Source organism: Microcaecilia unicolor, chromosome 2 (assembly GCF_901765095.1).
Source record: "Microcaecilia unicolor chromosome 2, aMicUni1.1, whole genome shotgun sequence".
Classification (NCBI taxonomy): Eukaryota; Metazoa; Chordata; class Amphibia; order Gymnophiona; family Siphonopidae; genus Microcaecilia; species Microcaecilia unicolor.
This window is the reverse complement of record NC_044032.1, coordinates 206,112,995-206,132,603: the sequence shown is the minus strand read 5'-3', so window position 1 is coordinate 206,132,603 and position 19,609 is coordinate 206,112,995. Positions and strand designations below refer to the sequence as shown.

The 19,609-nt window shown below is 45.3% G+C and overlaps 1 protein-coding gene and 1 long non-coding RNA gene across 2 annotated transcripts in view; both read right to left on the bottom strand.

Annotated features, from left to right (window-relative positions):
- FANCC (FA complementation group C) overlaps positions 1–19,609 on the bottom strand; it is a 413,110-nt gene that overhangs the window by 217,787 nt on the left and 175,714 nt on the right.
- Positions 3,366–4,284, bottom strand: LOC115463282. Its single transcript, XR_003941020.1, has 2 exons — positions 4,241–4,284; positions 3,366–3,492 (listed from the first exon to the last, which is right to left on the bottom strand). It is a non-coding gene; the product is annotated as an uncharacterized LOC115463282 (long non-coding RNA).

Here is a 19,609-nt window from a genome sequence, read left to right as displayed (position 1 = left end):
GTCCCAGCCTTGATCCAATCGAACATATGTGACATAACTTCAAGACTGCTGTGCATCAGTGCTCCCCAAGTAACCTGACAGAACTTTATCAGATAGTAAAGAACTGTCTTCTACTGATCAATCTATTTATTTGGATTTATTTACCACTTTTTTTAATTGACAGTGTAGGGTATAAGCAAAGATGGAACATATAGATAGATAAGAAATTAAGAGGAGTTAGAAAATAGGGGGGGGGGGTCCTGAAAAATGGCTTGCGGCAATGTAGGCGCAGGTTTTGGGCACGCGCAGATCCATTTTTCAGCTCACCTGCAAAAAATGCCTCTTTTTTTGCCAAAAATGGACATGCAGCAAAATCAAAATTGCCACGAGTCCATTTTCGGTCTGAGACCTTACCGCCAGCCATAGACCTAGTGGTAAAGAATTTGGGTGGTAATGACCTACGTGTGTCAGATGCCAGTTGGCGCACGTCTGCTACGTGCGCCAGAAAATAAAAAATATTTTTCAGACGTGCATAGCGGACGCATGCCAAAATTGAAATTACCACAAGGGCCACACGGTAACTCCAATTTGGCGTGCATTGGGCGCACTGTAATGCTGCATTTAGAGCTATTCTCAGGAAGAATAAAGTGAGACAGAGACCAAAAGAAAGGAAAAGGGAGGTTTTATTACTCACTACAACAGGAGTTGGTATCTGTAGCAAACATTAGTAATCTCATAAAACCTAACAGCATGTAGGTGCCTATACAGCTTAGTAAAAGGGGCACAAGGTGACTGATTTAAAGAAAGTTGCACATGAGGTCACAGAGATGGTTAAATATTATCTCAGCTAGGGTAGGAGTGGATAAACATGTCCTGCTACAGTATGTACAGCCCGTGTCACTCCTTCTGTGTGTGAGACTACATTGCGATTCTGTTATCAATTAGGCGTCTCTGTTCTTGCATTTTAAAAAATTACTGGTATGTTGTCTTGACGGACGGCAATTTTTCTTCTTCATGGATATCTCTTTGTGGCGTACCCTAGGGCTGTCCCATTTCTCCACTCGTGTACAATCTTTATATGAGCTCTCTTGGATGAATTAAGCTGAATCTTGGTGAGCTCATGTTGTCTTATACAGATGATATCTTTTTCTTGACCTCTGTTGGTCAGTGTGTAGATTTTATTTCTTCTAAGATTAACAGTTGTATAAATAGGATTAAAGATTGGTCTGTTAAGGTCAAACATAAGTTAAACACTGATAAGACTAAGGGGTCCTTTTACTAAGGTGCGCTGAAAAATGGCTTGTGGTAGTGTAGGTGTGGGTTTTGGGTGCATGCCAATTCATTTTTCAGCATGCCTGTAAAAAAAAGCCTTTTTAAAATTTTTGCCGAAAATGGACGTGCGGCAAAATGAAAATTGGCGCGCATCCATTTTGGGTCTGAGACCTTACCACCAGCCATTGACCTAGCGATAAAGTCTCACGTGGTAACCGGGCGGTAATGACCTACGTGCGCCAAATGCCACTTGGTGCACATAGCTGACGCATGCCAGAAAATAAAAAATATTTTTCGGGCACGCATAGCAAATGTGAGCCAAAAATAAAATTACCGCAAGGGTCATACGGTAGTCGTGCGGTAACTCCATTTTGGCGCACATTGGGAACGTGTAGACGCTTACACGGCTTAGTAAAAGGGCGCCTAAGATATTATGATTCTCACTGATTTAGTTAACATTCCTCAGATAATCTTGGGTAATGGACTGGTCCCAATTTGAAGTAGAAAGAATCTCCAAAGTTTTGAGAGTGGTTTTAGATTCATCATTAAATATGGAACCACAGATTAACTGTTTAATTAGAGGAGCCTATTTTAAACTGAAACAATTACACTTGATGAGATCCTATTTCTTAAATGATCATTTCCGGATTTTTCTGCAGTTATCAATATTGGACTATGGAAACTCATTATATCTGGGACTGTCTGCGAAGCAACTCTCTAAGATTCAAATGATTCAGAATTCAGCAGCCTGGCTGATTTTAATGAAATTAAGGATGTGCAAAGTGTCGCGCATGTTCAGTTTCACTAAAACTGAACATGCATGCGACACGAGGGAAGAATGGCAGGCAATATAAGGAGAACAGCGCTGGAGAAACGCTTCATCTGGCATGGGTTAGGGACCCTGCCAGCCAAACCAGGGGCCCTGGATCCATTTTGGGTGAGCCCAGATCTCCATGCCCTCCCCCCCCCCCCCCCCCCCATAGCTACGCCACTGATTTCTGTTATTTGAATTTCATTGATGTTAAAGGTATATATTTTTTGATACTGTTTCATGATAGTCCTATTATTAGGTTTCAATTTGCTGTTCTCAAGTTTACCTCACTTATTGTAGTTATGTTTATATTTGGTCATTTTTACTATTGCTATACTGTTAACAAAATTGTAAGCTTTATGTTAATCTGTACCTGTTGTACACTACCTTGGGTGAATCTCTTCATAAAAGCATTTAATAAATCCCAATAAATAAGTAAAACTAAACACAAAAGATGTTAAAGTAAAACACACTTATTAAAATTGCCCAGCATAGCCACATTTTGCCTATGGCAGGCTGCATCAGGGGCAGCAACATTCAAATAAATAAATAAATATCAAATTAAAAACCAAACCACCATAAATAATAACACATACATATATATTTTGTTGATTCAATTCTATTATTATTTAATTGCTATATGTCATGTCCCTTCGCTATTCCCACTTGCTCTTGCCATTTATTTGCAAATTGCACTCTCCAGCCTTTTTTGCTCACAAGTACTCCTTTTCTGTTAGCCATCCCCACGGTTTTGTCTGTCTTTCAAGCACATGTATTTGTTATTTATTTGTAAATCACAATCCTCAGTACATTATGTTTACAAACACTCTTTTTCTGTTTGTCATCCCCACAGTTTTGAATGATTGGGGTTTTTTTTAAGCGCATTCATCTGTCATTAGCCCATATTATCCCTTTTGTTTTGTTCCCTTTTGGTTTTCCCCTTACCCTATGCTGTTTTATTCCAACTAAATGTATTTTTCATGTTCTGGTACTCTTCACTGTTTCAGGCTTGATTTAACTACCTCATTTATGGTGTTCCATTCATTGGTTTACACAACAAACAGGTCTGCATTTATTTTCATATATTATCCATACCTGATATCTCCTAGCTTTAATCTGGCAAAAGGATGAACAAAAACTGTAGTTTCATTCCATTTCTTATAATTTTATACTGTTATTTATTTCATGGTCCATTTTAGAGTTTCTTTAATTTCATCTTATTAGTCTCATGTGATTTACAGTTTCTTTGGATGTTTATCTTTTCAATACATGGTTTTTATGTCTCTGGTTTTTTTTTTTTACAAAAAACCTTATTGTTTTATCAGTCATTACCATTTATATGATTGTTCTAAGTTTTATACATTTTTGTGAACTGCTATTTATATGACTGTTCTAGGTTCTATTTATTTGAATGTATTATAATTGTATACCTCACAAACAACCAATTGGGCCGCGTATTGGGAGACTCAATACAAGTTTGCCCTCCGACTCTATATTCCACCGCGAAGGGCTTTCCACATGGGTTTATCTCCGGACGGGGCCTGCCCCAAGTGTGGAGAGGCTGGAGCAACTCTGGGGCATATGTTCTGGAGTTGTCCCCGGGTTGTGCAGTTCTGGACTAGCCTAGTTAGGCAAATAACAAAACTATGGAAGACAAGATGGATATATTCGCCCTTACTGTTATTTGGTAAACCGCAGCTCAGCAGGCCGAGACCTAAAGGTTATTCTGAATTTGTGAAAAGAGCCATCATGATAGCAAAGAAATCTAGCCTAGCAGACTGGTTGGAGGTAAAAGGGCCATTGATTCAGATATGGAGAACGCAAATGATACTTTTGATGAGGTTGGAGAGACTAGCAAGTAAGGAAAGGCCTTGCACAGAGCTTGATCTATTTATAGTCAGATGGAGCCCATTCCTTGACACAATGCCCTCGGAGGCTAGAAGTCTATTATTGAATATGTAATTATGTGTCATTGTTGTACGCTGTGAATAGTAATAACTGGGGGAGTAAGAGATGGGTTAGAGGGACGGGAGGGGAGAATAGGGAAGGGAGGGGAAGGGGTAAGATAGAGTAGGGAAGGACATATATAAAATGATGGTAGATGTTGGCTTAGTGGAAGATTGTTTGAATGTATTGTTTCATACCATCAATAAAAACGATTTAAACATAATTGTATACCTCTCTTGACTTGTAGACTCCTGAAGCAGGCGTTTTTCACCGAAACATGGCACTGTGTCGAGTCTTTTAAAATTTTCATTTAATAAAACATTTTATTACTCGTACCCATGGTGTCTTAGGAGTGTCGTGTTGATCTCGCTACTTTTTTGCTGTTCTTCTATTTTTATCCACGTAGCAGATCCAGTTTCTCCACTCTTTGTTGGTTTTTGTTATGTCCCTAGCCTGCCCATTTTACTCTGTTATTAATTAGGTTGAATTATTTTATGAAAGTTGAAAGTTTAATTAGGTTGAATTATTTTGAGAAGCTCTGAGAGAAGAGGACATTTCTCTGGGTAAGTGAACATTTTTTTTTACTCTGTGCTTTAGTGATTTAAAGGTTGAGGTTTAAAAGAGGTAAGGTAGGTTTATTAATAAAGACAGTTAGAATTTAAAACAGCAAACTTTATTAACTAGTCTCCCTACCCTTTTCCCCATAGTTTCTAAAACTTGAACCACAGCATACAGCATTAATAGACAGATTCTAGAAGGCTCAGCAGGGCCTCAGCAGATAAGCCCCTGGGAGTTTGATGGACCCTGGTCCAGTGGAACCTGTGACAGGGGGTCTGACCTGACCCCCCTCAAAGGCTAGCCCTAGTGTGCTAATGGTGGGGAGGTCCCATCAACCCAACCCCATCCCCAGTACCTCAAACGCTGGAGGAGGAGGGACCAGTAGTCCCCTCCTCCTCAGGCTGCCACCTCAAAATGGTGGTGCACAGCCCTGCTCGGTGCATCCTGGGATGCACTGGGCAGGCTTAACTTACATATAAGGGACTTGGAGGAGCTGAGAGGTACATAGAGGAGGCCTAAAGGGACTTAAGTTCCACTTCCAGTTTAGCAGCCCCTGTGCTGCCTTGGAGGAGGGAAGTCTCCTAGAATGAGAGCATCACCCTGGCGAAGTAGGAAGTAATCCTGTAGCCAGGACCTGCCCACCAGCGGATGCACTGAGGATGTGTCTCCAGGAGCTTCTGCCCAGGAGGGAAGGGTTAGGACAGCTGTTGTATTTGGTGATTCAATCATTAGGCATGTAGATAGCTGGATGGCTGGTTGGCGTGAGAATTGCCTGGTCACTTGTCTGCCTGGTACAAAGATGGCGGACCTCATGCACCACCTAGATAAGATTTTAGATAGTGCTGGGGATAAGCCTGCTGTTTTCGTACACGTGGGTACCAATGACATAAAATGTGGGAGGGAGGTTCTGGAAGCCAAATTTAGGCTCTTAGGTAGAAAGCTGAAATCCAGATCCTCCAGGGTAGCATTTTCGGAAATGATTCCCATTCCACGTGTAGGACCCAAGAGGCAAGCAGAGCTTCGAAGGCTCAATGACTGATTTGTTAGGAATGGGACAACATACTGGGGAAGGGGGAACCTGTTCCGAAAGGATGGACTCCACCTTAACCGGGATGGAACCAGGCTGCTGGCACTAACTTTTAAAAAGGAGATAAAGCAGCTTTTAAACTAAAATGGGGGGGGGGGGGGGGGGGGGGGGGGAGGGGAGAGTGCGGAAAGCAGTCACCCAGGAGCACATGATTCAGACTGAAGTATCCTCAAAGGATACTATTGAAACAGGATATTTAGAGAATCCCAACAGAGAAATTACAGACTGGTAAACCTGACTTAAGTGCCAGGCAAAATAGTGGAAACTATTGTGAAGAATAAAATTATGGAGTAGACAAACATGGTTTAATGGGACAGAGAAATCATGGGTTCAGCCAAGGGAAGTCATGTCTCATTTCTTTGAAGGTGTAAATAAACATGTGGATAAAGATGAGCCAGTTGATGTACTGTATCCAGACTTTCAGAAAGCTTTTGGCAAAGGTCCTCATGAGAGACTCCTGAGAAACTAAAAAAGTCATTGGATACGAGGAAATGTCCTTCTGTGAATTAGGAATTGGTTATTGGAGAGAAAACAGATGGTAGGTTTAAATGGCCATTTTTCTCAATGGAGTACCGTGAATAGTGTAGTGCCGCAGGGATCTGTACTGGAATTGGTGCTATTTAACATATTTATAAATGATCTGGAAATCAGAACAACGAATGAGGTGATTAAATTTGCAGATGACACAAAACTATTCAAAGTTGTTGAAACATATGCGGATTGTGAAAAATTGCAGGAAGACCTTAGGAAACTGGAAGACGGGACATTCAAATGGCAGATGAAATTTAATGTTGACAAAAGCAAAGTGATGCACATTGGGAAGAATAACCCAAATCATAGTTACCTGATGCTAGGGTCCACTTTAGAAGTTAGCACTCAAGAAAAAGATCTAGGTGTCATTGTAGACAATACACTGAAATCTTCTACCCAGTGTGTGGTGGTAGCCATCTAGGTGTCATTGTAGACAATACAATGAAATCTTCTGCCCAATGTGTGGTGGTGGCCAAAAAAAGCAAACAGGATGCTAGGAATTATTAGGAAAGGGATGTTAAATAAGACCAAGACTATTATAATACCTCTGTATGTCTCCATGGTATGACCTCACCTTGCGTATTGTGTTCAGTTCTGGTCTAACATCAACAAAATCTGTCCCTTCCTCTCTGAACACTCTGTAGAACCCTTACCCACACTCTTATCACCTCTCGTCTAGATTATTGCAACCTGCTTCTCACCGGCCTCCCACGTAGCCATCTCTCTCCTCTTCAATCAGTCCAAAACTCTGCTGCACGACTCATTTTCCGTCAGAGTCGCTATGCTCACATTAGCCCTCTCCTCAAGTCACTTCACCGGCTCCCTATCCGTTTCCGCATTCTATTCAAACTTCTCTTACTGACCTATAAGTGCATTCACTATGCCGCTCCCCAATACCTCTCCACTCTTGTCTCTCCCTACGCCCCCCCCCCCTCGGGTACTCCGTTCTGAGGATAAATCTCTCTTGTCTGTCCCCTTCTCCTCTACTGCTAATTCCAGACTCCGTTCCTTTTATCTCGCTGCACCTCACGCCTGGAATAGACTTCCCGAGCCTGTATGTCTAGCCCCGTCTTTGGTTGATTTCAAATCCATGCTAAAAGCCCACCTCTTTAACACTGCTTTTGACTCCTAACCACTACTCACTTGCCCTGTACCCCTTTTATCCCCACCTCTCTTTAATTCCCTTACCTCCTAGTTGTTCTATCTGTGTGTTTATCCTATTTAGATTGCGAGCTCTTTGAGCAGGGACTGTCTTTTTGTGTATGATGTACAGCGCTGCGTATGCCTTGTAGACCTATAGAAGTGATTAGTAGTAGTAGTCGCCATATCTCAAAACGGAATTAGAAAAGGTTCAACGAAGGGCAACCAAAATGATAAAGGGAATGGAACTCCTCCCACATGAGGAAAGGCTAAAGAGATTAGGGCTGTTCAGCTTGGAAAAGAGATGGCTGAGGGGACATATGATTGAGATCTTCAAAATCCTGAGTGGTATAGAACGGGTTAAAAGTTAATTGATTTTTTACTCTTTAAAAAAGTACAAAGACCAGGGGACACTCAATGAAATTACATGGAAATACTTTTAAAGCAAACAGGAGGAAATATTTTTTTACTCAAAAAATAGCTAAGCTCTAGAACTCACTGTCAGAGGTTGTGGTAACAGTGGTTAGCATACCTGGCTTTAAAAAAGTTTTGGACAAGTTCCTAGAGGCAAAGTCCATAGTCTGTGATTGAGATGGATATGGGGGAAGCTACTGCTTGCCTGAGAATTGGTAGCATGGAATGTTGCTACTAATTGGGTTCCTGCCAGGTACCTGTGACCTGGATTGGTCACTGTTGGAAACAGGATACTGGGCTACATGGACCATTGGTTTGATTCAGGATGGCTATTCTTATGTTTTTATCTTCGATCCATTGTTTTTCTTTGCAATTTGAAGAAAATGCCAGAGCTCTTAAAATTGCACGTGAGAGAGAGAAAGAAAGGGAGGGAGAAAGCTGGTAGTTATATTATTCGTATCATGAATTATTTAATTATTTTCAGAGATCATGAAGTATTTTCAAATTTCCAATACCACTAAATATGTACATATGGGATGCGACTGGCAATTTAGAAATATCAACATTTGGAAGAAAGTATTCGGGACTGTGAAAACAAAAGTGTTATGGAAAGATCTATGACAGATGGCCACTTGGGTTTTTATTTTTTAGAATGTTTAAGAGAAAATCCTAATATTTATATTACTATTTCTAAACAGCATCTGCCACTCAACCGGAATTGGCGAACACCGATAGGGTACTATGTAAGTCACATTGAGCCTGCAAATAGGTGGGAAAATGTGGGATACCAATGTAACAAATAAATATCGGATTCAGATTACTTTATTCGCATATTCTCTCTACTGCCACCTACTGACAAAAAGCCTATGGCTTGGTGGACAGTTTGCTGCAGCTTTTCATCGTTTCCTTCTTCAGACACATCTCTTTATGAAAATTATGACAAAACACCAACTACGCCAATCTCAAATAAGCAGAGCTATGAGCAATGCAGGTAGGTATATTCCACAGAAATCAAATACCGTTCCCTAGACAAGGGAACAGTCAGACAGGAAAGCATGGAAAGGTTAAAACCAATTTTATTAGCATTTATATAAAATCAGGCAACATTTCTCCTTGTTTAGATTGTTCAGACAGGGATCCTAACTTTTATAAATGTGGTATCTACCTAGGTTTTTCCTGGTGGTGGTATTATTCCTTATCAGATTTCCAAGAATAAACTAAAGCAAGAAGCAACAGTATAAAAACAAGTGAAAAAATGGTAAGTGAATGCTGAAAATTTGGTTACTGAGACAGTGGAATAAAAAAACAGGGACTCTGGGGTTTTTTTTTAATTTACATTATTTACTTTGGACACAATTTGAAAAAAAATAATATTTCTTTCAAGATTTTTGTTATGTTGTAAAAGGTTTTTTTTTTTTTTATACCACTATGGAACCCTTTATTTATTTTGGGGCCCTTTTACTAAGCCGCATTAGCTGCTAATGAGTATTAATGCAGCTTAAAAAGATATACCATTGGACACGCTCAACCGATAAGGGCTAAGGGCCCTGTTTACTAAGCCACGTTATAAGCGTGCTAGCGTCTTTAATGCATGTTAAGCATGCAGGCGCATTAACCATGTATGTGCCTACAATATTCTTATAGGTGCCTACACGGTTAACACTTGCGCTAATTGAAGGCGCGTTAAAAACGCTAATGTGCCTTAATAAACAGGGCCCTAAATCTGCATACTAAGGTAAAATTATGTATAATCATACCTGATAATTTTCTTTCCATTAATCATAGCTGATCAATCCATAGACTGGTGGGTTGTGTCCATCTACCAGCAGGTGGAGATAGAGAGCAAACTTTTGCCTCCCTATATGTGGTCATGTGCTGCCGGAAACTCCTCAGTATGTCGATATCAAAGCTCCATCCGCAGGACTCAGCACTTAGAGAATTACACCCACGAAGGGACACTCTGCCCAGCTCACCACCGCCGAAACGGGGGAGGGGAATTAACCCAGCTCATCCCCACACAAGTGGGGGAGGGGAATCCGTCCAGCTCATCCCCGCGGAGCGGGGGAGGGACACCACACCCGCCGATGCGGGGGGATCTGGCTTATCCTGCAACCGCAACCGCGGGAGGAGCTGACTGACCCGAACACCGCCGAAGCGGGAGGGGTACAAAACTGCCCTACAGCCGCACGAAGCGGGAGGGAGTGCCGGCAGAATTATAAGTCTCAATCCAGCCCCGTAAAACGGAGGGGAGAGGAATGCAGCAGCTCACTGTAACACAAACTCGTCTTAACTCTTGAAGAATCCAAGTGAAAAAACTTGAACACGAAGTCTTTCTGAAGTAACTGAAGAGTAAACTTGAACCTGAAATGCAACCAGAATAAAACAATACAGATATCTGGGAGGGGCTATGGATTGATCAGCTATGATTAATGGAAAGAAAATTATCAGGTATGATTATACATAATTTTACCTTCCATATCATCAAGCTGATCAATCCATAGACTGGTGGGATGTACCGAAGCAGTACTCACCCAGGGCGGGACATAGAAATCCCTGACCGCAACACTGAAGCTCCAAACCGGGCCTCCGCCCGAGCAGCCACAGTCAAGCGGTAATGCTTGGAGAATGTATGGGCCGAAGCCCAAGTTGCCGCCTTGCATATCTCTTCCAAGGAGACGGAACCGGCCTCTGCCATCGAGGCCGCCTGAGCTCTTGTGGAGTGAGCCTTCAGCTGGATAGGCGGCACCTTCCCTGCGGCCACATAAGCCGCTGCAATGGCTTCCTTGACCCATCTTGCCACTGTAGGCTTAGCAGCCTGCAGACCCCTACGAGGACCTGCAAACAGGACAAACAGATGATCCGATTTCCGGAAATCATTGGTCACTTCCAAGTATCTGATGATGACTCGTCTCACATCCAGATATTTAAGAGCAGAGTACTCCTCTGGGTAGTCCTCCCTACGAAAGGAAGGGAGACAGAGCTGCTGATTCACATGGAAGCGAGAAACAATCTTGGGCAGAAAGGAAGGCACTGTGCGAATAGTCACTCCTGCCTCAGTGAACTGCAGAAAAGGCTCTCGACATGAGAGCGCCTGGAGCTCGGAAACTCTTCTGGCTGAAGTGATAGCCACCAAAAAGACTGCTTTCAACGTCAGGTCTTTCAGAGATGCCCTCGACAAGGGTTCAAACGGCGGCTTCTGCAATGCTCTTAGCACCAGGTTGAGATTCCACGCAGGCACCACTGAGTGCAGAGGAGGGCGCAGGTGATTAACTCCCCTGAGAAAGCGCACCACATCTGGCTGGGAAGCCAGGGAAGCACCCTTCAGGCGGCCCCTGAAGCAAGCCAGAGCCGCTACCTGGACCTTAAGGGAACTGAGCGACAGGCCTTTGTCCAGACCTTCTTGCAGGAACGCCAACACTGAAGAAATTGGAGCAGTGAAGGGAGAAAGTGAGCCTGCTTCACACCACGCTGCAAAGATACGCCAAACCCTGGCGTAAGCAGTAGAAGTAGAGCGTTTCCTCGCTCTCAGCATAGTGGCGATAACCTTGTCTGAGAAGCCCTTCTTCCTCAGACGCTGCCGCTCAATAGCCAGGCCGTAAGACCAAAGGGGGAGGGATCCTCCATCACCACGGGACCCTGATGTAACAGGCCCTGCTCCACTGGCAGCCGCAGAGGATCGTCGATTGAGAGCCTGATCAAGTCCGCATACCAGGGACGTCTGGGCCAATCCGGACCCACCAGGATTATCCTGCCGGGATGTCTTGCCACCCGGTCTAGGACCCTGCCCAACATGGGCCAGGGTGGGAACACATAGAGAAGCTCTTGTGTCGGCCATTGTTGGAGAAGAGCATCTACTCCCAGGGATCGAGGGTCCCGTCCTCTGCTGAAGAAGCGCGGCACTTGGCAATTGGCCGATGACGCCATCAGATCTAGGCTCGGCTGGCCCCAGCGCTTCGTGATGTCCAAGAACGCCTGAGCAGATAGCTGCCACTCTCCGGGCTCCAAGGTATGGCGACTGAGAAAGTCCGCCTTGACATTCATGACTCCGGCAATGTGGGCCGCTGACAGCTGTTCCAGGTTCGCTTCCGCCCACTGGCATAGACTCATAGCCTCCTTGGCTAGAGGGGCGCTCTTGGTACCTCCCTGGCGGTTGACATAGGCCACAGCCGTGGCATTGTCCGACAGTACCCGTACAGGCTTCAGCACCAGTACCGGGATGAACTCCAAAAGCGCTAACCGAATGGCTCTGAGTTCCAGGAGGTTGATAGACCACTTCGCCTCTGCAGGAGACCAGAGCCCCTGCGCTGTCCTTCCCAAGCAGTGGGCTCCCCAGCCCGACAATGAGGCGTCCGTCGTGACGACAATCCACTCTGGGGTCACCAGAGGCATTCCTGCAGACAACTTGTCTGCCTGCATCCACCAGCTCAGCGCCTTGCGCACTGCTGGATCCAAGGGAAGACGCACCGCATAATCCTCCGACATCGGAGTCCAGCGCTGCAGCAGAGAGTGTTGTAGTGGTCTCATATGAGCCCTGGCCCAGGGCACTACTTCCATCGTGGCCGTCATAGAGCCCAACAGCTGCACATAGTCCCAAGCCCGAAGAGGAGAGGCTACCAGGAACTGGTCCACCTGAGCCTGAAGTTTGACAATCCGATTGTCTGGCAGGAACACTCTGCCCACTTGGGTGTCGAATCGAACTCCCAGATACTCCAGGGACTGAGTCGGGCGCAGCTGGCTCTTCTCCCAGTTGATGATCCATCCCAGGGAGCTCAAAAGAGCAACTACCCGGTCCACAGCTTTGCCGCACTCTGCATAAGAGGGGGCTCGGATCAACCAGTCGTCCAGATAAGGATGGACTTGTACTCCTTCCTTTCGCAGGAAGGCCGCTATGACCACCATTACTTTGGAAAAGGTCCGCGGAGCAGTAGCCAACCCGAACGGGAGGGCTCTGAACTGGAAGTGTCGGCCCAGGACTGCAAAACGCAGAAAGCGTTGATGAGGAGGCCAGATGGGAATATGCAGGTACGCTTCCTTGATGTCCAAGGAAGCCAGGTACTCCCCTGCCTTCACTGCCGCTATAACAGAGCGGAGAGTCTCCATGCGAAAGTGCCGCACTTTCAAGGCCCGATTGACCCCTTTGAGGTCGAGGATAGGCCGGACAGAACCTCCTTTCTTTGGTACCACAAAGTAAATGGAGTAACGCCCCTTGCCAAGCTGACTTCCTGGCACCGGAACGACCGCACCCAGGCGGATCAGATTGTCCAAAGTCTGCTGCACTGCCACAGCTTTGACCGGAGACTTGCAGGGAGAGAGTACAAACCCGTCTCTTAAGGGTCGGCAGAACTCTAGCTTGTAGCCGTCTCTGATGACTTCCAGCACCCAAGCGTCTGAAGTTATTGTGGTCCACTCGCCCAGAAACGAGGACAGCCGTCCTCCAATCTGCACTGGGGCGTGGACCAAGACCCCGTCATTGGGTACGAGACCCTGGGGGAGGACCGGAGGGAGCACCTCCGGGACGGCGGTCTCTGCGAAAGGAACGCTGCTTGGGGGAGAAATGCCTCTTAAAGGAAGAGGGGGCAGAAGAACCCGACCTGCCCGGGCGGTACCGACGGGCTTCCTGAAACCGTCCTCTGGAGGTACCGGGACGAGCACTAGCCCGAGCCCTGACCTCTGGTAACTTCTTGCCCTTAGATGTGCCGAGATCGGTCACGATTTTGTCCAGCTCGACCCCAAAGAGCAGCTTGCCTTTAAAAGGCAACCTAGCCAGGCGGGATTTAGAGGCGTGGTCCGCAGACCAATGTTTCAGCCAAAGCCACCGCCGCGCAGAGACTGTCTGAGCCATGCCTTTAGCTGAGGCTCTCAAGACATCATACAGCAAGTCTGCCACATAGGCTAAGCCCGATTCCAGGGCTGGCCAATCATCCCTCAAGGAATGATCCGAGGGGGAAGCCCGCTGCACCATAGTCAGGCACGCCCTGGCCACATAGGAGCCGCAAACTGAGGCCTGCAAACTTAAAGCAGCCGCCTCAAAGGACGACCTTAAGGCCGCCTCCAATCTCCTGTCTTGGGCGTCCTTTAGGGCCGTGCCACCTTCCACCGGCAATGCCGTTTTCTTAGTCACCGCAGTGATTAAAGAATCCACGGTAGGCCACAGATAGGCCTCACGTTCACTCACAGCCAAAGGATAGAGGCGGGACATAGCCCTAGCCACTTTAAGGCTCGCTTCTGGGACATCCCATTGAGCCGAAATTAAGGTGTGCATGGCATCATGCACGTGGAAGGTTCTAGGCGGGCGCTTCGTCCCCAGCATAATGGCAGAGCCAACAGGGGCTGAGGGAGAGACGTCCTCCGGAGAGGAAATCTTCAAAGTGTCCATGGCCTGTAACAACAGGTTGGGCAAATCCTCTGGGCGAAAAAGCCGCGCTGCAGAGGGGTCATCCGCTCCATCCGAGCGGGGATCCGTCTCCTCCAAGGAATCCGCAAAGGACCGTTGGGAGACCTCAGACACGCTGCCCTCATCTACATCGGAGGAGACAAATTCCTCCAAGGCCTGGGAATCAACCCGAGGGCGTTTACCTCTGGGAACCTCAACCTCTTTACCAGACGAGGGAGCGGGGGCAGCGTTGTGCATGAGGAAGGCCTGATGCAGCAGCAAAACAAACTCGGGGGAGAAACCCCCCAGACTGTGCACTTCCGCAGCCTGGGCAACAGCCCTAGGCGCACTCTCAACCGGCGCTCGCAACAGCGGGGGAGATGCCTGCTGCGCATCCAAAATGGCGTCCGGCGCGAAACTCCGCGAAGGAGCCGCGCGGGAAGAACGGCTCTTAACTTTAGCCGCTTCTGTGCCGTCGCCCAAATTAAGGGCGTTCATGGCATTAATGTCTCCAACCTCAAGGGCGGCCCAAGAAGAAGCCGTCCGAGCCGCGTGGCCGGCCAAAATGGCGGAGGCGAGGAGCGGGGGATGGGCGTTTATGGCGGGAAAAACCGCCACGCCGGAGGAAGGACCGGGACATTCATCGGTCACGAAACTGCCACCCAACAAGGGCGAATCAGGCTTTAAGACCCCCGCATCCCCTCTAGAAGCGCTCAAGCGACCCGGGGAGCGACCCTTTGCGCCCTCGCCCTCCGACGCCATGTGCCACGAGGAGAAGAATCGGGGAACCCCCGCCCGCTATAAAAAGGTAAAATTACCTGCTGTCCGCTCCGAGTTGTAACGACCTGGTGTCCCAGTGAGTAGCTGCAATAGACGCTTAAATAAACGTCGAAATAAACGCCTTTAAGGACGTTTAAAATTTTTTTTTTTTTTTTTTTTTAACGGAGCCAGCGGGAGGGGGGAGAAAAGGAGGGACCTGGCACCACCAGGTTTGCACTTGCTCAAAAGAGCCCTCAACCCCAGGCACTCAACAAAACCTAAAAATTAGGCTTGGAGGCCTAGCCAGAGCTGCTGCTGCTGTGTGTGACCACCACCTGCTGAGATAGAGAACATACTGAGGAGTTTCCGGCAGCACATGACCACATATAGGGAGGCAAAAGTTTGCTCTCTATCTCCACCTGCTGGTAGATGGACACAACCCACCAGTCTATGGATTGATCAGCTTGATGATATGGAATATATATTTTAGCTTTGAGGGGAGGAGTGGGAATGTCTGGAGGCAGACAGTGGGTGCTCCTGCACTAATCAGAGCAGCTCTATTTATGCATGTGCTAACTGGTTAGTGCATGAATACTGTGTAAGCCCTACAAAATGGATGGTGGTAAGTGTATATACAGTATATTTTTTAAATGGGAACATTAGCACATATAGAGAGTTCAGTTCCTTTCCTTACACAGCAGTATTGTGAATCAAGCGACCGTTGTCAAGGTGTATAAGAATTCAGTGTGTATTTATATGGTAGGATTGCTGCTGCTCTCATGAAAGGAGTGCTGCACTGTTGTTGGATTTGCTTTTAACTATTAGGGGAAAGTTGTTTTTATTCACAATAGTTCCTACCCCTGATGCAGCCTGCAAGCGAAATGTGGTCACATCAGGTGACGTTTATAATAAAGCTGCACATCTTTCCATCCAGACTGCTGGTCTGCTTGCCTTCTATCACTACACCTAGATTGCGGATGTTTTGCTGTAAAGAATTTGTGTGACATCTCTCTACTTGGTTATTGGATTACAAATGTCAGTTGACTGATACTTCTGTATGAGGATGTTTCTTGGAACTGTGGACTACTCATTTCTTCAGATAAATGATTGAGCTGTTTTTGAGATGTGTACACATTTATTTTTTACAAATGTTTTTGACATTTTGGAAGTGAATTTGGTATAATTTAACACCTGTTTCTTTGGATGGGAATTTTTCTCTTGTTTTTTTGAAGAGTTTTTTTTCTCACTCTTTTTGCAGGTGGTGAATGGCCTATGATATTTGTTTATTTATTAAGATTTATTTAATAATATTGAAGGAATTCATTCAAGGCGGTGTACAGTAAGAACAGATCAAACATGAGCAATAGGCAATTAGAGCAGTAAAAATATTCGAACAACAATACAAAGTATGGCATGGTATACTACTTGCAATGACAACACATGATAGTATTGGGATTCCACTGCGGGTTTGATTGCTAAATAAGTGCAATACCTGGAATCTTTTCAAGCCAACTTTTTATAATTTTAATATTACAGATTACCGAATGCACTGAACATACAGACCTTTGGTTTGTAATTTTCGGCAATTAATACAAAACTGTTATTTTTATGGCTGCAGTAAAAATGGCCTTAGCGTGTGAGGAAAGACCTGCATATGGGCGCGCTGAGGCCACTTTTTACAGTGGCTTAATAAAAGGACCCCTTTATTTCTTAGCATTTATTTACTGCCTTTTTGAAGCAATTAACTCAAGGAGGCGTACAACATATATAATCTGGATATAGGCAATAAATTATTTTGGTAGTAGAGATATTCCTAAAGTGCAGTAAGTTTTTGCGTTTCTATGCTTAAACAGCAAAAATTAGCGCACAGTAAATGCAAAGGCTGTTGCATTGAAATGTTCTTTACCATGTTATGATTATTTACAATTAGCACAGATGTACTTACCGCTTCCTGAAGAGGAGGTAAGTGCATACTTGCTAACTTCACAAGTGACAGTGCACAATAAGTACCGTGTGCTAATGGCAATGTGCAGCCCATGCCCATTCTTTGTCCATAGTCTGTCCAGTTCCTCCCTTTTAAATACAGCATGCAGTGAATGCACAAATTAGCTGTCATACCAGCATGGTAACAATTATCGTGCTAATGGGCTAACAGTGTGCACTAATTTGCAAATTAGCTACTTAAGGGCCCCTATGAGCACATCTTTGAAGTTTTCTTAAAATTTAAAGGAAGACTGAGCCAATAATTAAGCTCAGCATTTAGGAAGATTTATCCGGCGGGCATATAAGGTCCATTATTCCATTTATGTTAATTAAAAAAGGAAAAATCTGGTTGCATGTACCATTACCCTTTGCCATAATGGGTTACAACACATACTTCCAAGTAAAACCAGGAAACAATTCAGAAAAATTAGAATCTAAAAAATACGACACCGAGTTCATCTGTACTCCACAATTTTATTTTAACACATTTGTATCCAAATAAATATTGAGGCGTTTAGCAAATGGCTCAACTGGATCACTTTTGAATGCCCACATCATAGAAACTGAGAAATATTTAAAAAAATAACAGTAAATACTATATGGCATATCCAGTCTGCACATTCATACCATCTACTTACCTCTACTATTCCTTCCTCTCACTTACAGATCATTTGTCTTGTCCCTTGCTTTCTTGAATTCAGATACAGCCTTCATCTCACCTCCACTGCAAGGTTGTTCCATGCATCTTCCACCCTTTCCATAAAATAGTATGCAACCCACTGGTCGTTCCCACTCCCAGCGCATGTCAAATCCGGTGCTACAAAAATATTTTTATTTTTGTAGTGCCGGTGTGTAGCCAGCAATGCCCGATTACCGCCGGGTTAGAGCAGAAGCCCCAATCGCCACCTTAACAGGTGGCGGTAAGTGGTCCACTCCCCCTCCCCGAAATGGCCACACAGCAAGTGGTCATTGCCTGAAAAAAAGAAAGACCTGCCTTTTACCCGCTTTGGTAAAAGGAAGTTTCTGCGAATACTCGCTAGTTCAGGCCCCCTTTTGCTGCAGCTTCGTAAAAGGGGAAGTGATTTTGCTGTGTAAAACACATTATCTGTGGAGGTCAGAGAAGAAGAGAGAGGAGGAGGAAAGAAGTGAATAATTTATCAGAGTTTTGTTGAAATGCTGGAGTTTTCCAACCTGCGTACTTCCCACTGAAGCAACAATGATAATTTAACTGTCAATTCAAGAGCAATTTTTTGAGCAAAATAAGAGGAAGAGCTTGGAAAATCTGCCCCTCAGTGTGAATTTTCGAAAGAGAAGGACGCCCATCTTCCGACACAAATCAGGAGATGGGCGTCCTTCTCTCAGGGACGCCCAAATCAGCATAATCGAAAGCCGATTTTCGGCATCCTCAATTGCTTTTCCATCGCGGGGACAACCAAAATTCATGGGGGCGTGTCAGCACCGTACCGAAGGCGGGACTGGGGCATGATTTAGAGATGGGCATCCTCAGCCGATAATGGAAAAAAGAAGGGCATCCCTGACGCGCATTTGGCCGACTTTACTTGGTCCATTTTTTTTTCACGACCAACCTCAAAAAGTTGCCCAAACTGACCATATGACCACCAGAGGGAATCAGGGATGACCTCCCCTTACTCCCCCCCAGTGGTCACCAACCCCCTCCCACCCAAAAAAAAAAAATTTAACATTTTTCCAGCCTCTATGCCAACCTCAAATGTCATACCCAGCTCCATCACAGCAGTATGCAGGTCCCTGGAGCAGTATTTAGTGGATGCAGTGCACTTCAGGCAGGCGGACCCAGACCCATCCCCCCCCTACCTGTTACACTTGTGGTGGTAAATGTTGAGCCCTCCAAACCCCCCAAAACCCACTGTACCCACATGTAGGTGCCCCCTTCACCCCTTGGGGCTATGGTAGTGGTGTACAGTTGTGGGTTTTGGGGGGGGGGGGGGTTGGAGGGCTCAGCACCGAAGGTAAGGGAGCTATGCAGCTGGAAGTAATTTCTGAAGTCCATTGAAGTGCCCCCTAGGGTGCCCAGTTAGTGTCCTGGCATGTGAGGGGGGACCAGTGCACTACGAATGGTAGCTCCTCCCACGACCAAATAGCTTGGATTTGTTCGTTTTTGAGATGGGCGTCCTTAAGTTTCCATTATTGCCGAAAACCGGGGACGACCATCTCAAAAACGACCTAAGGACAACCATCTCTAAGGTCGACCTAAATTTCATGATTTGGGCGTCCCCAATCATATTATCGAAATGAAAGATGGGCGCCCATCCTTTTACGGGGCCGTCCTGTGTGGATACTCTCATGACAACTTGGGCGCCCCTTCCATTATGCTCCTCACAGTCTCCAAACTTACAAAACAGTTGTAAACAGGCAATATCCTTCCATTATGAACTTGTTAGTTAAAATAAGGCTTGCTGGTAAAGTGAAATGCCTGAAACAACCAGAAGAGGGCAGAGGAAGTCAAAGGAAGAAAATATTTTCATGGGAAAATCAGAACTATTCAAACTGCATTTAAGTTATTTTGAAATAAATGTAATACAAGAAAAATAACTTGTTAAATCTGGATATGTCAAATACAGGTAATAGTAAATAAAAGATGATCTAGTTTACATCCAAATATAGGTTGCTAGAGTACATTTGTTTTCTTTTTATAATTTCTTCTTCTTCCTCCTTCCTCCCCCCCCCCCCCCCCCCCCCCAAAGTTTGTTGTTTCTTCTTGCTCCTATTGGCTTCC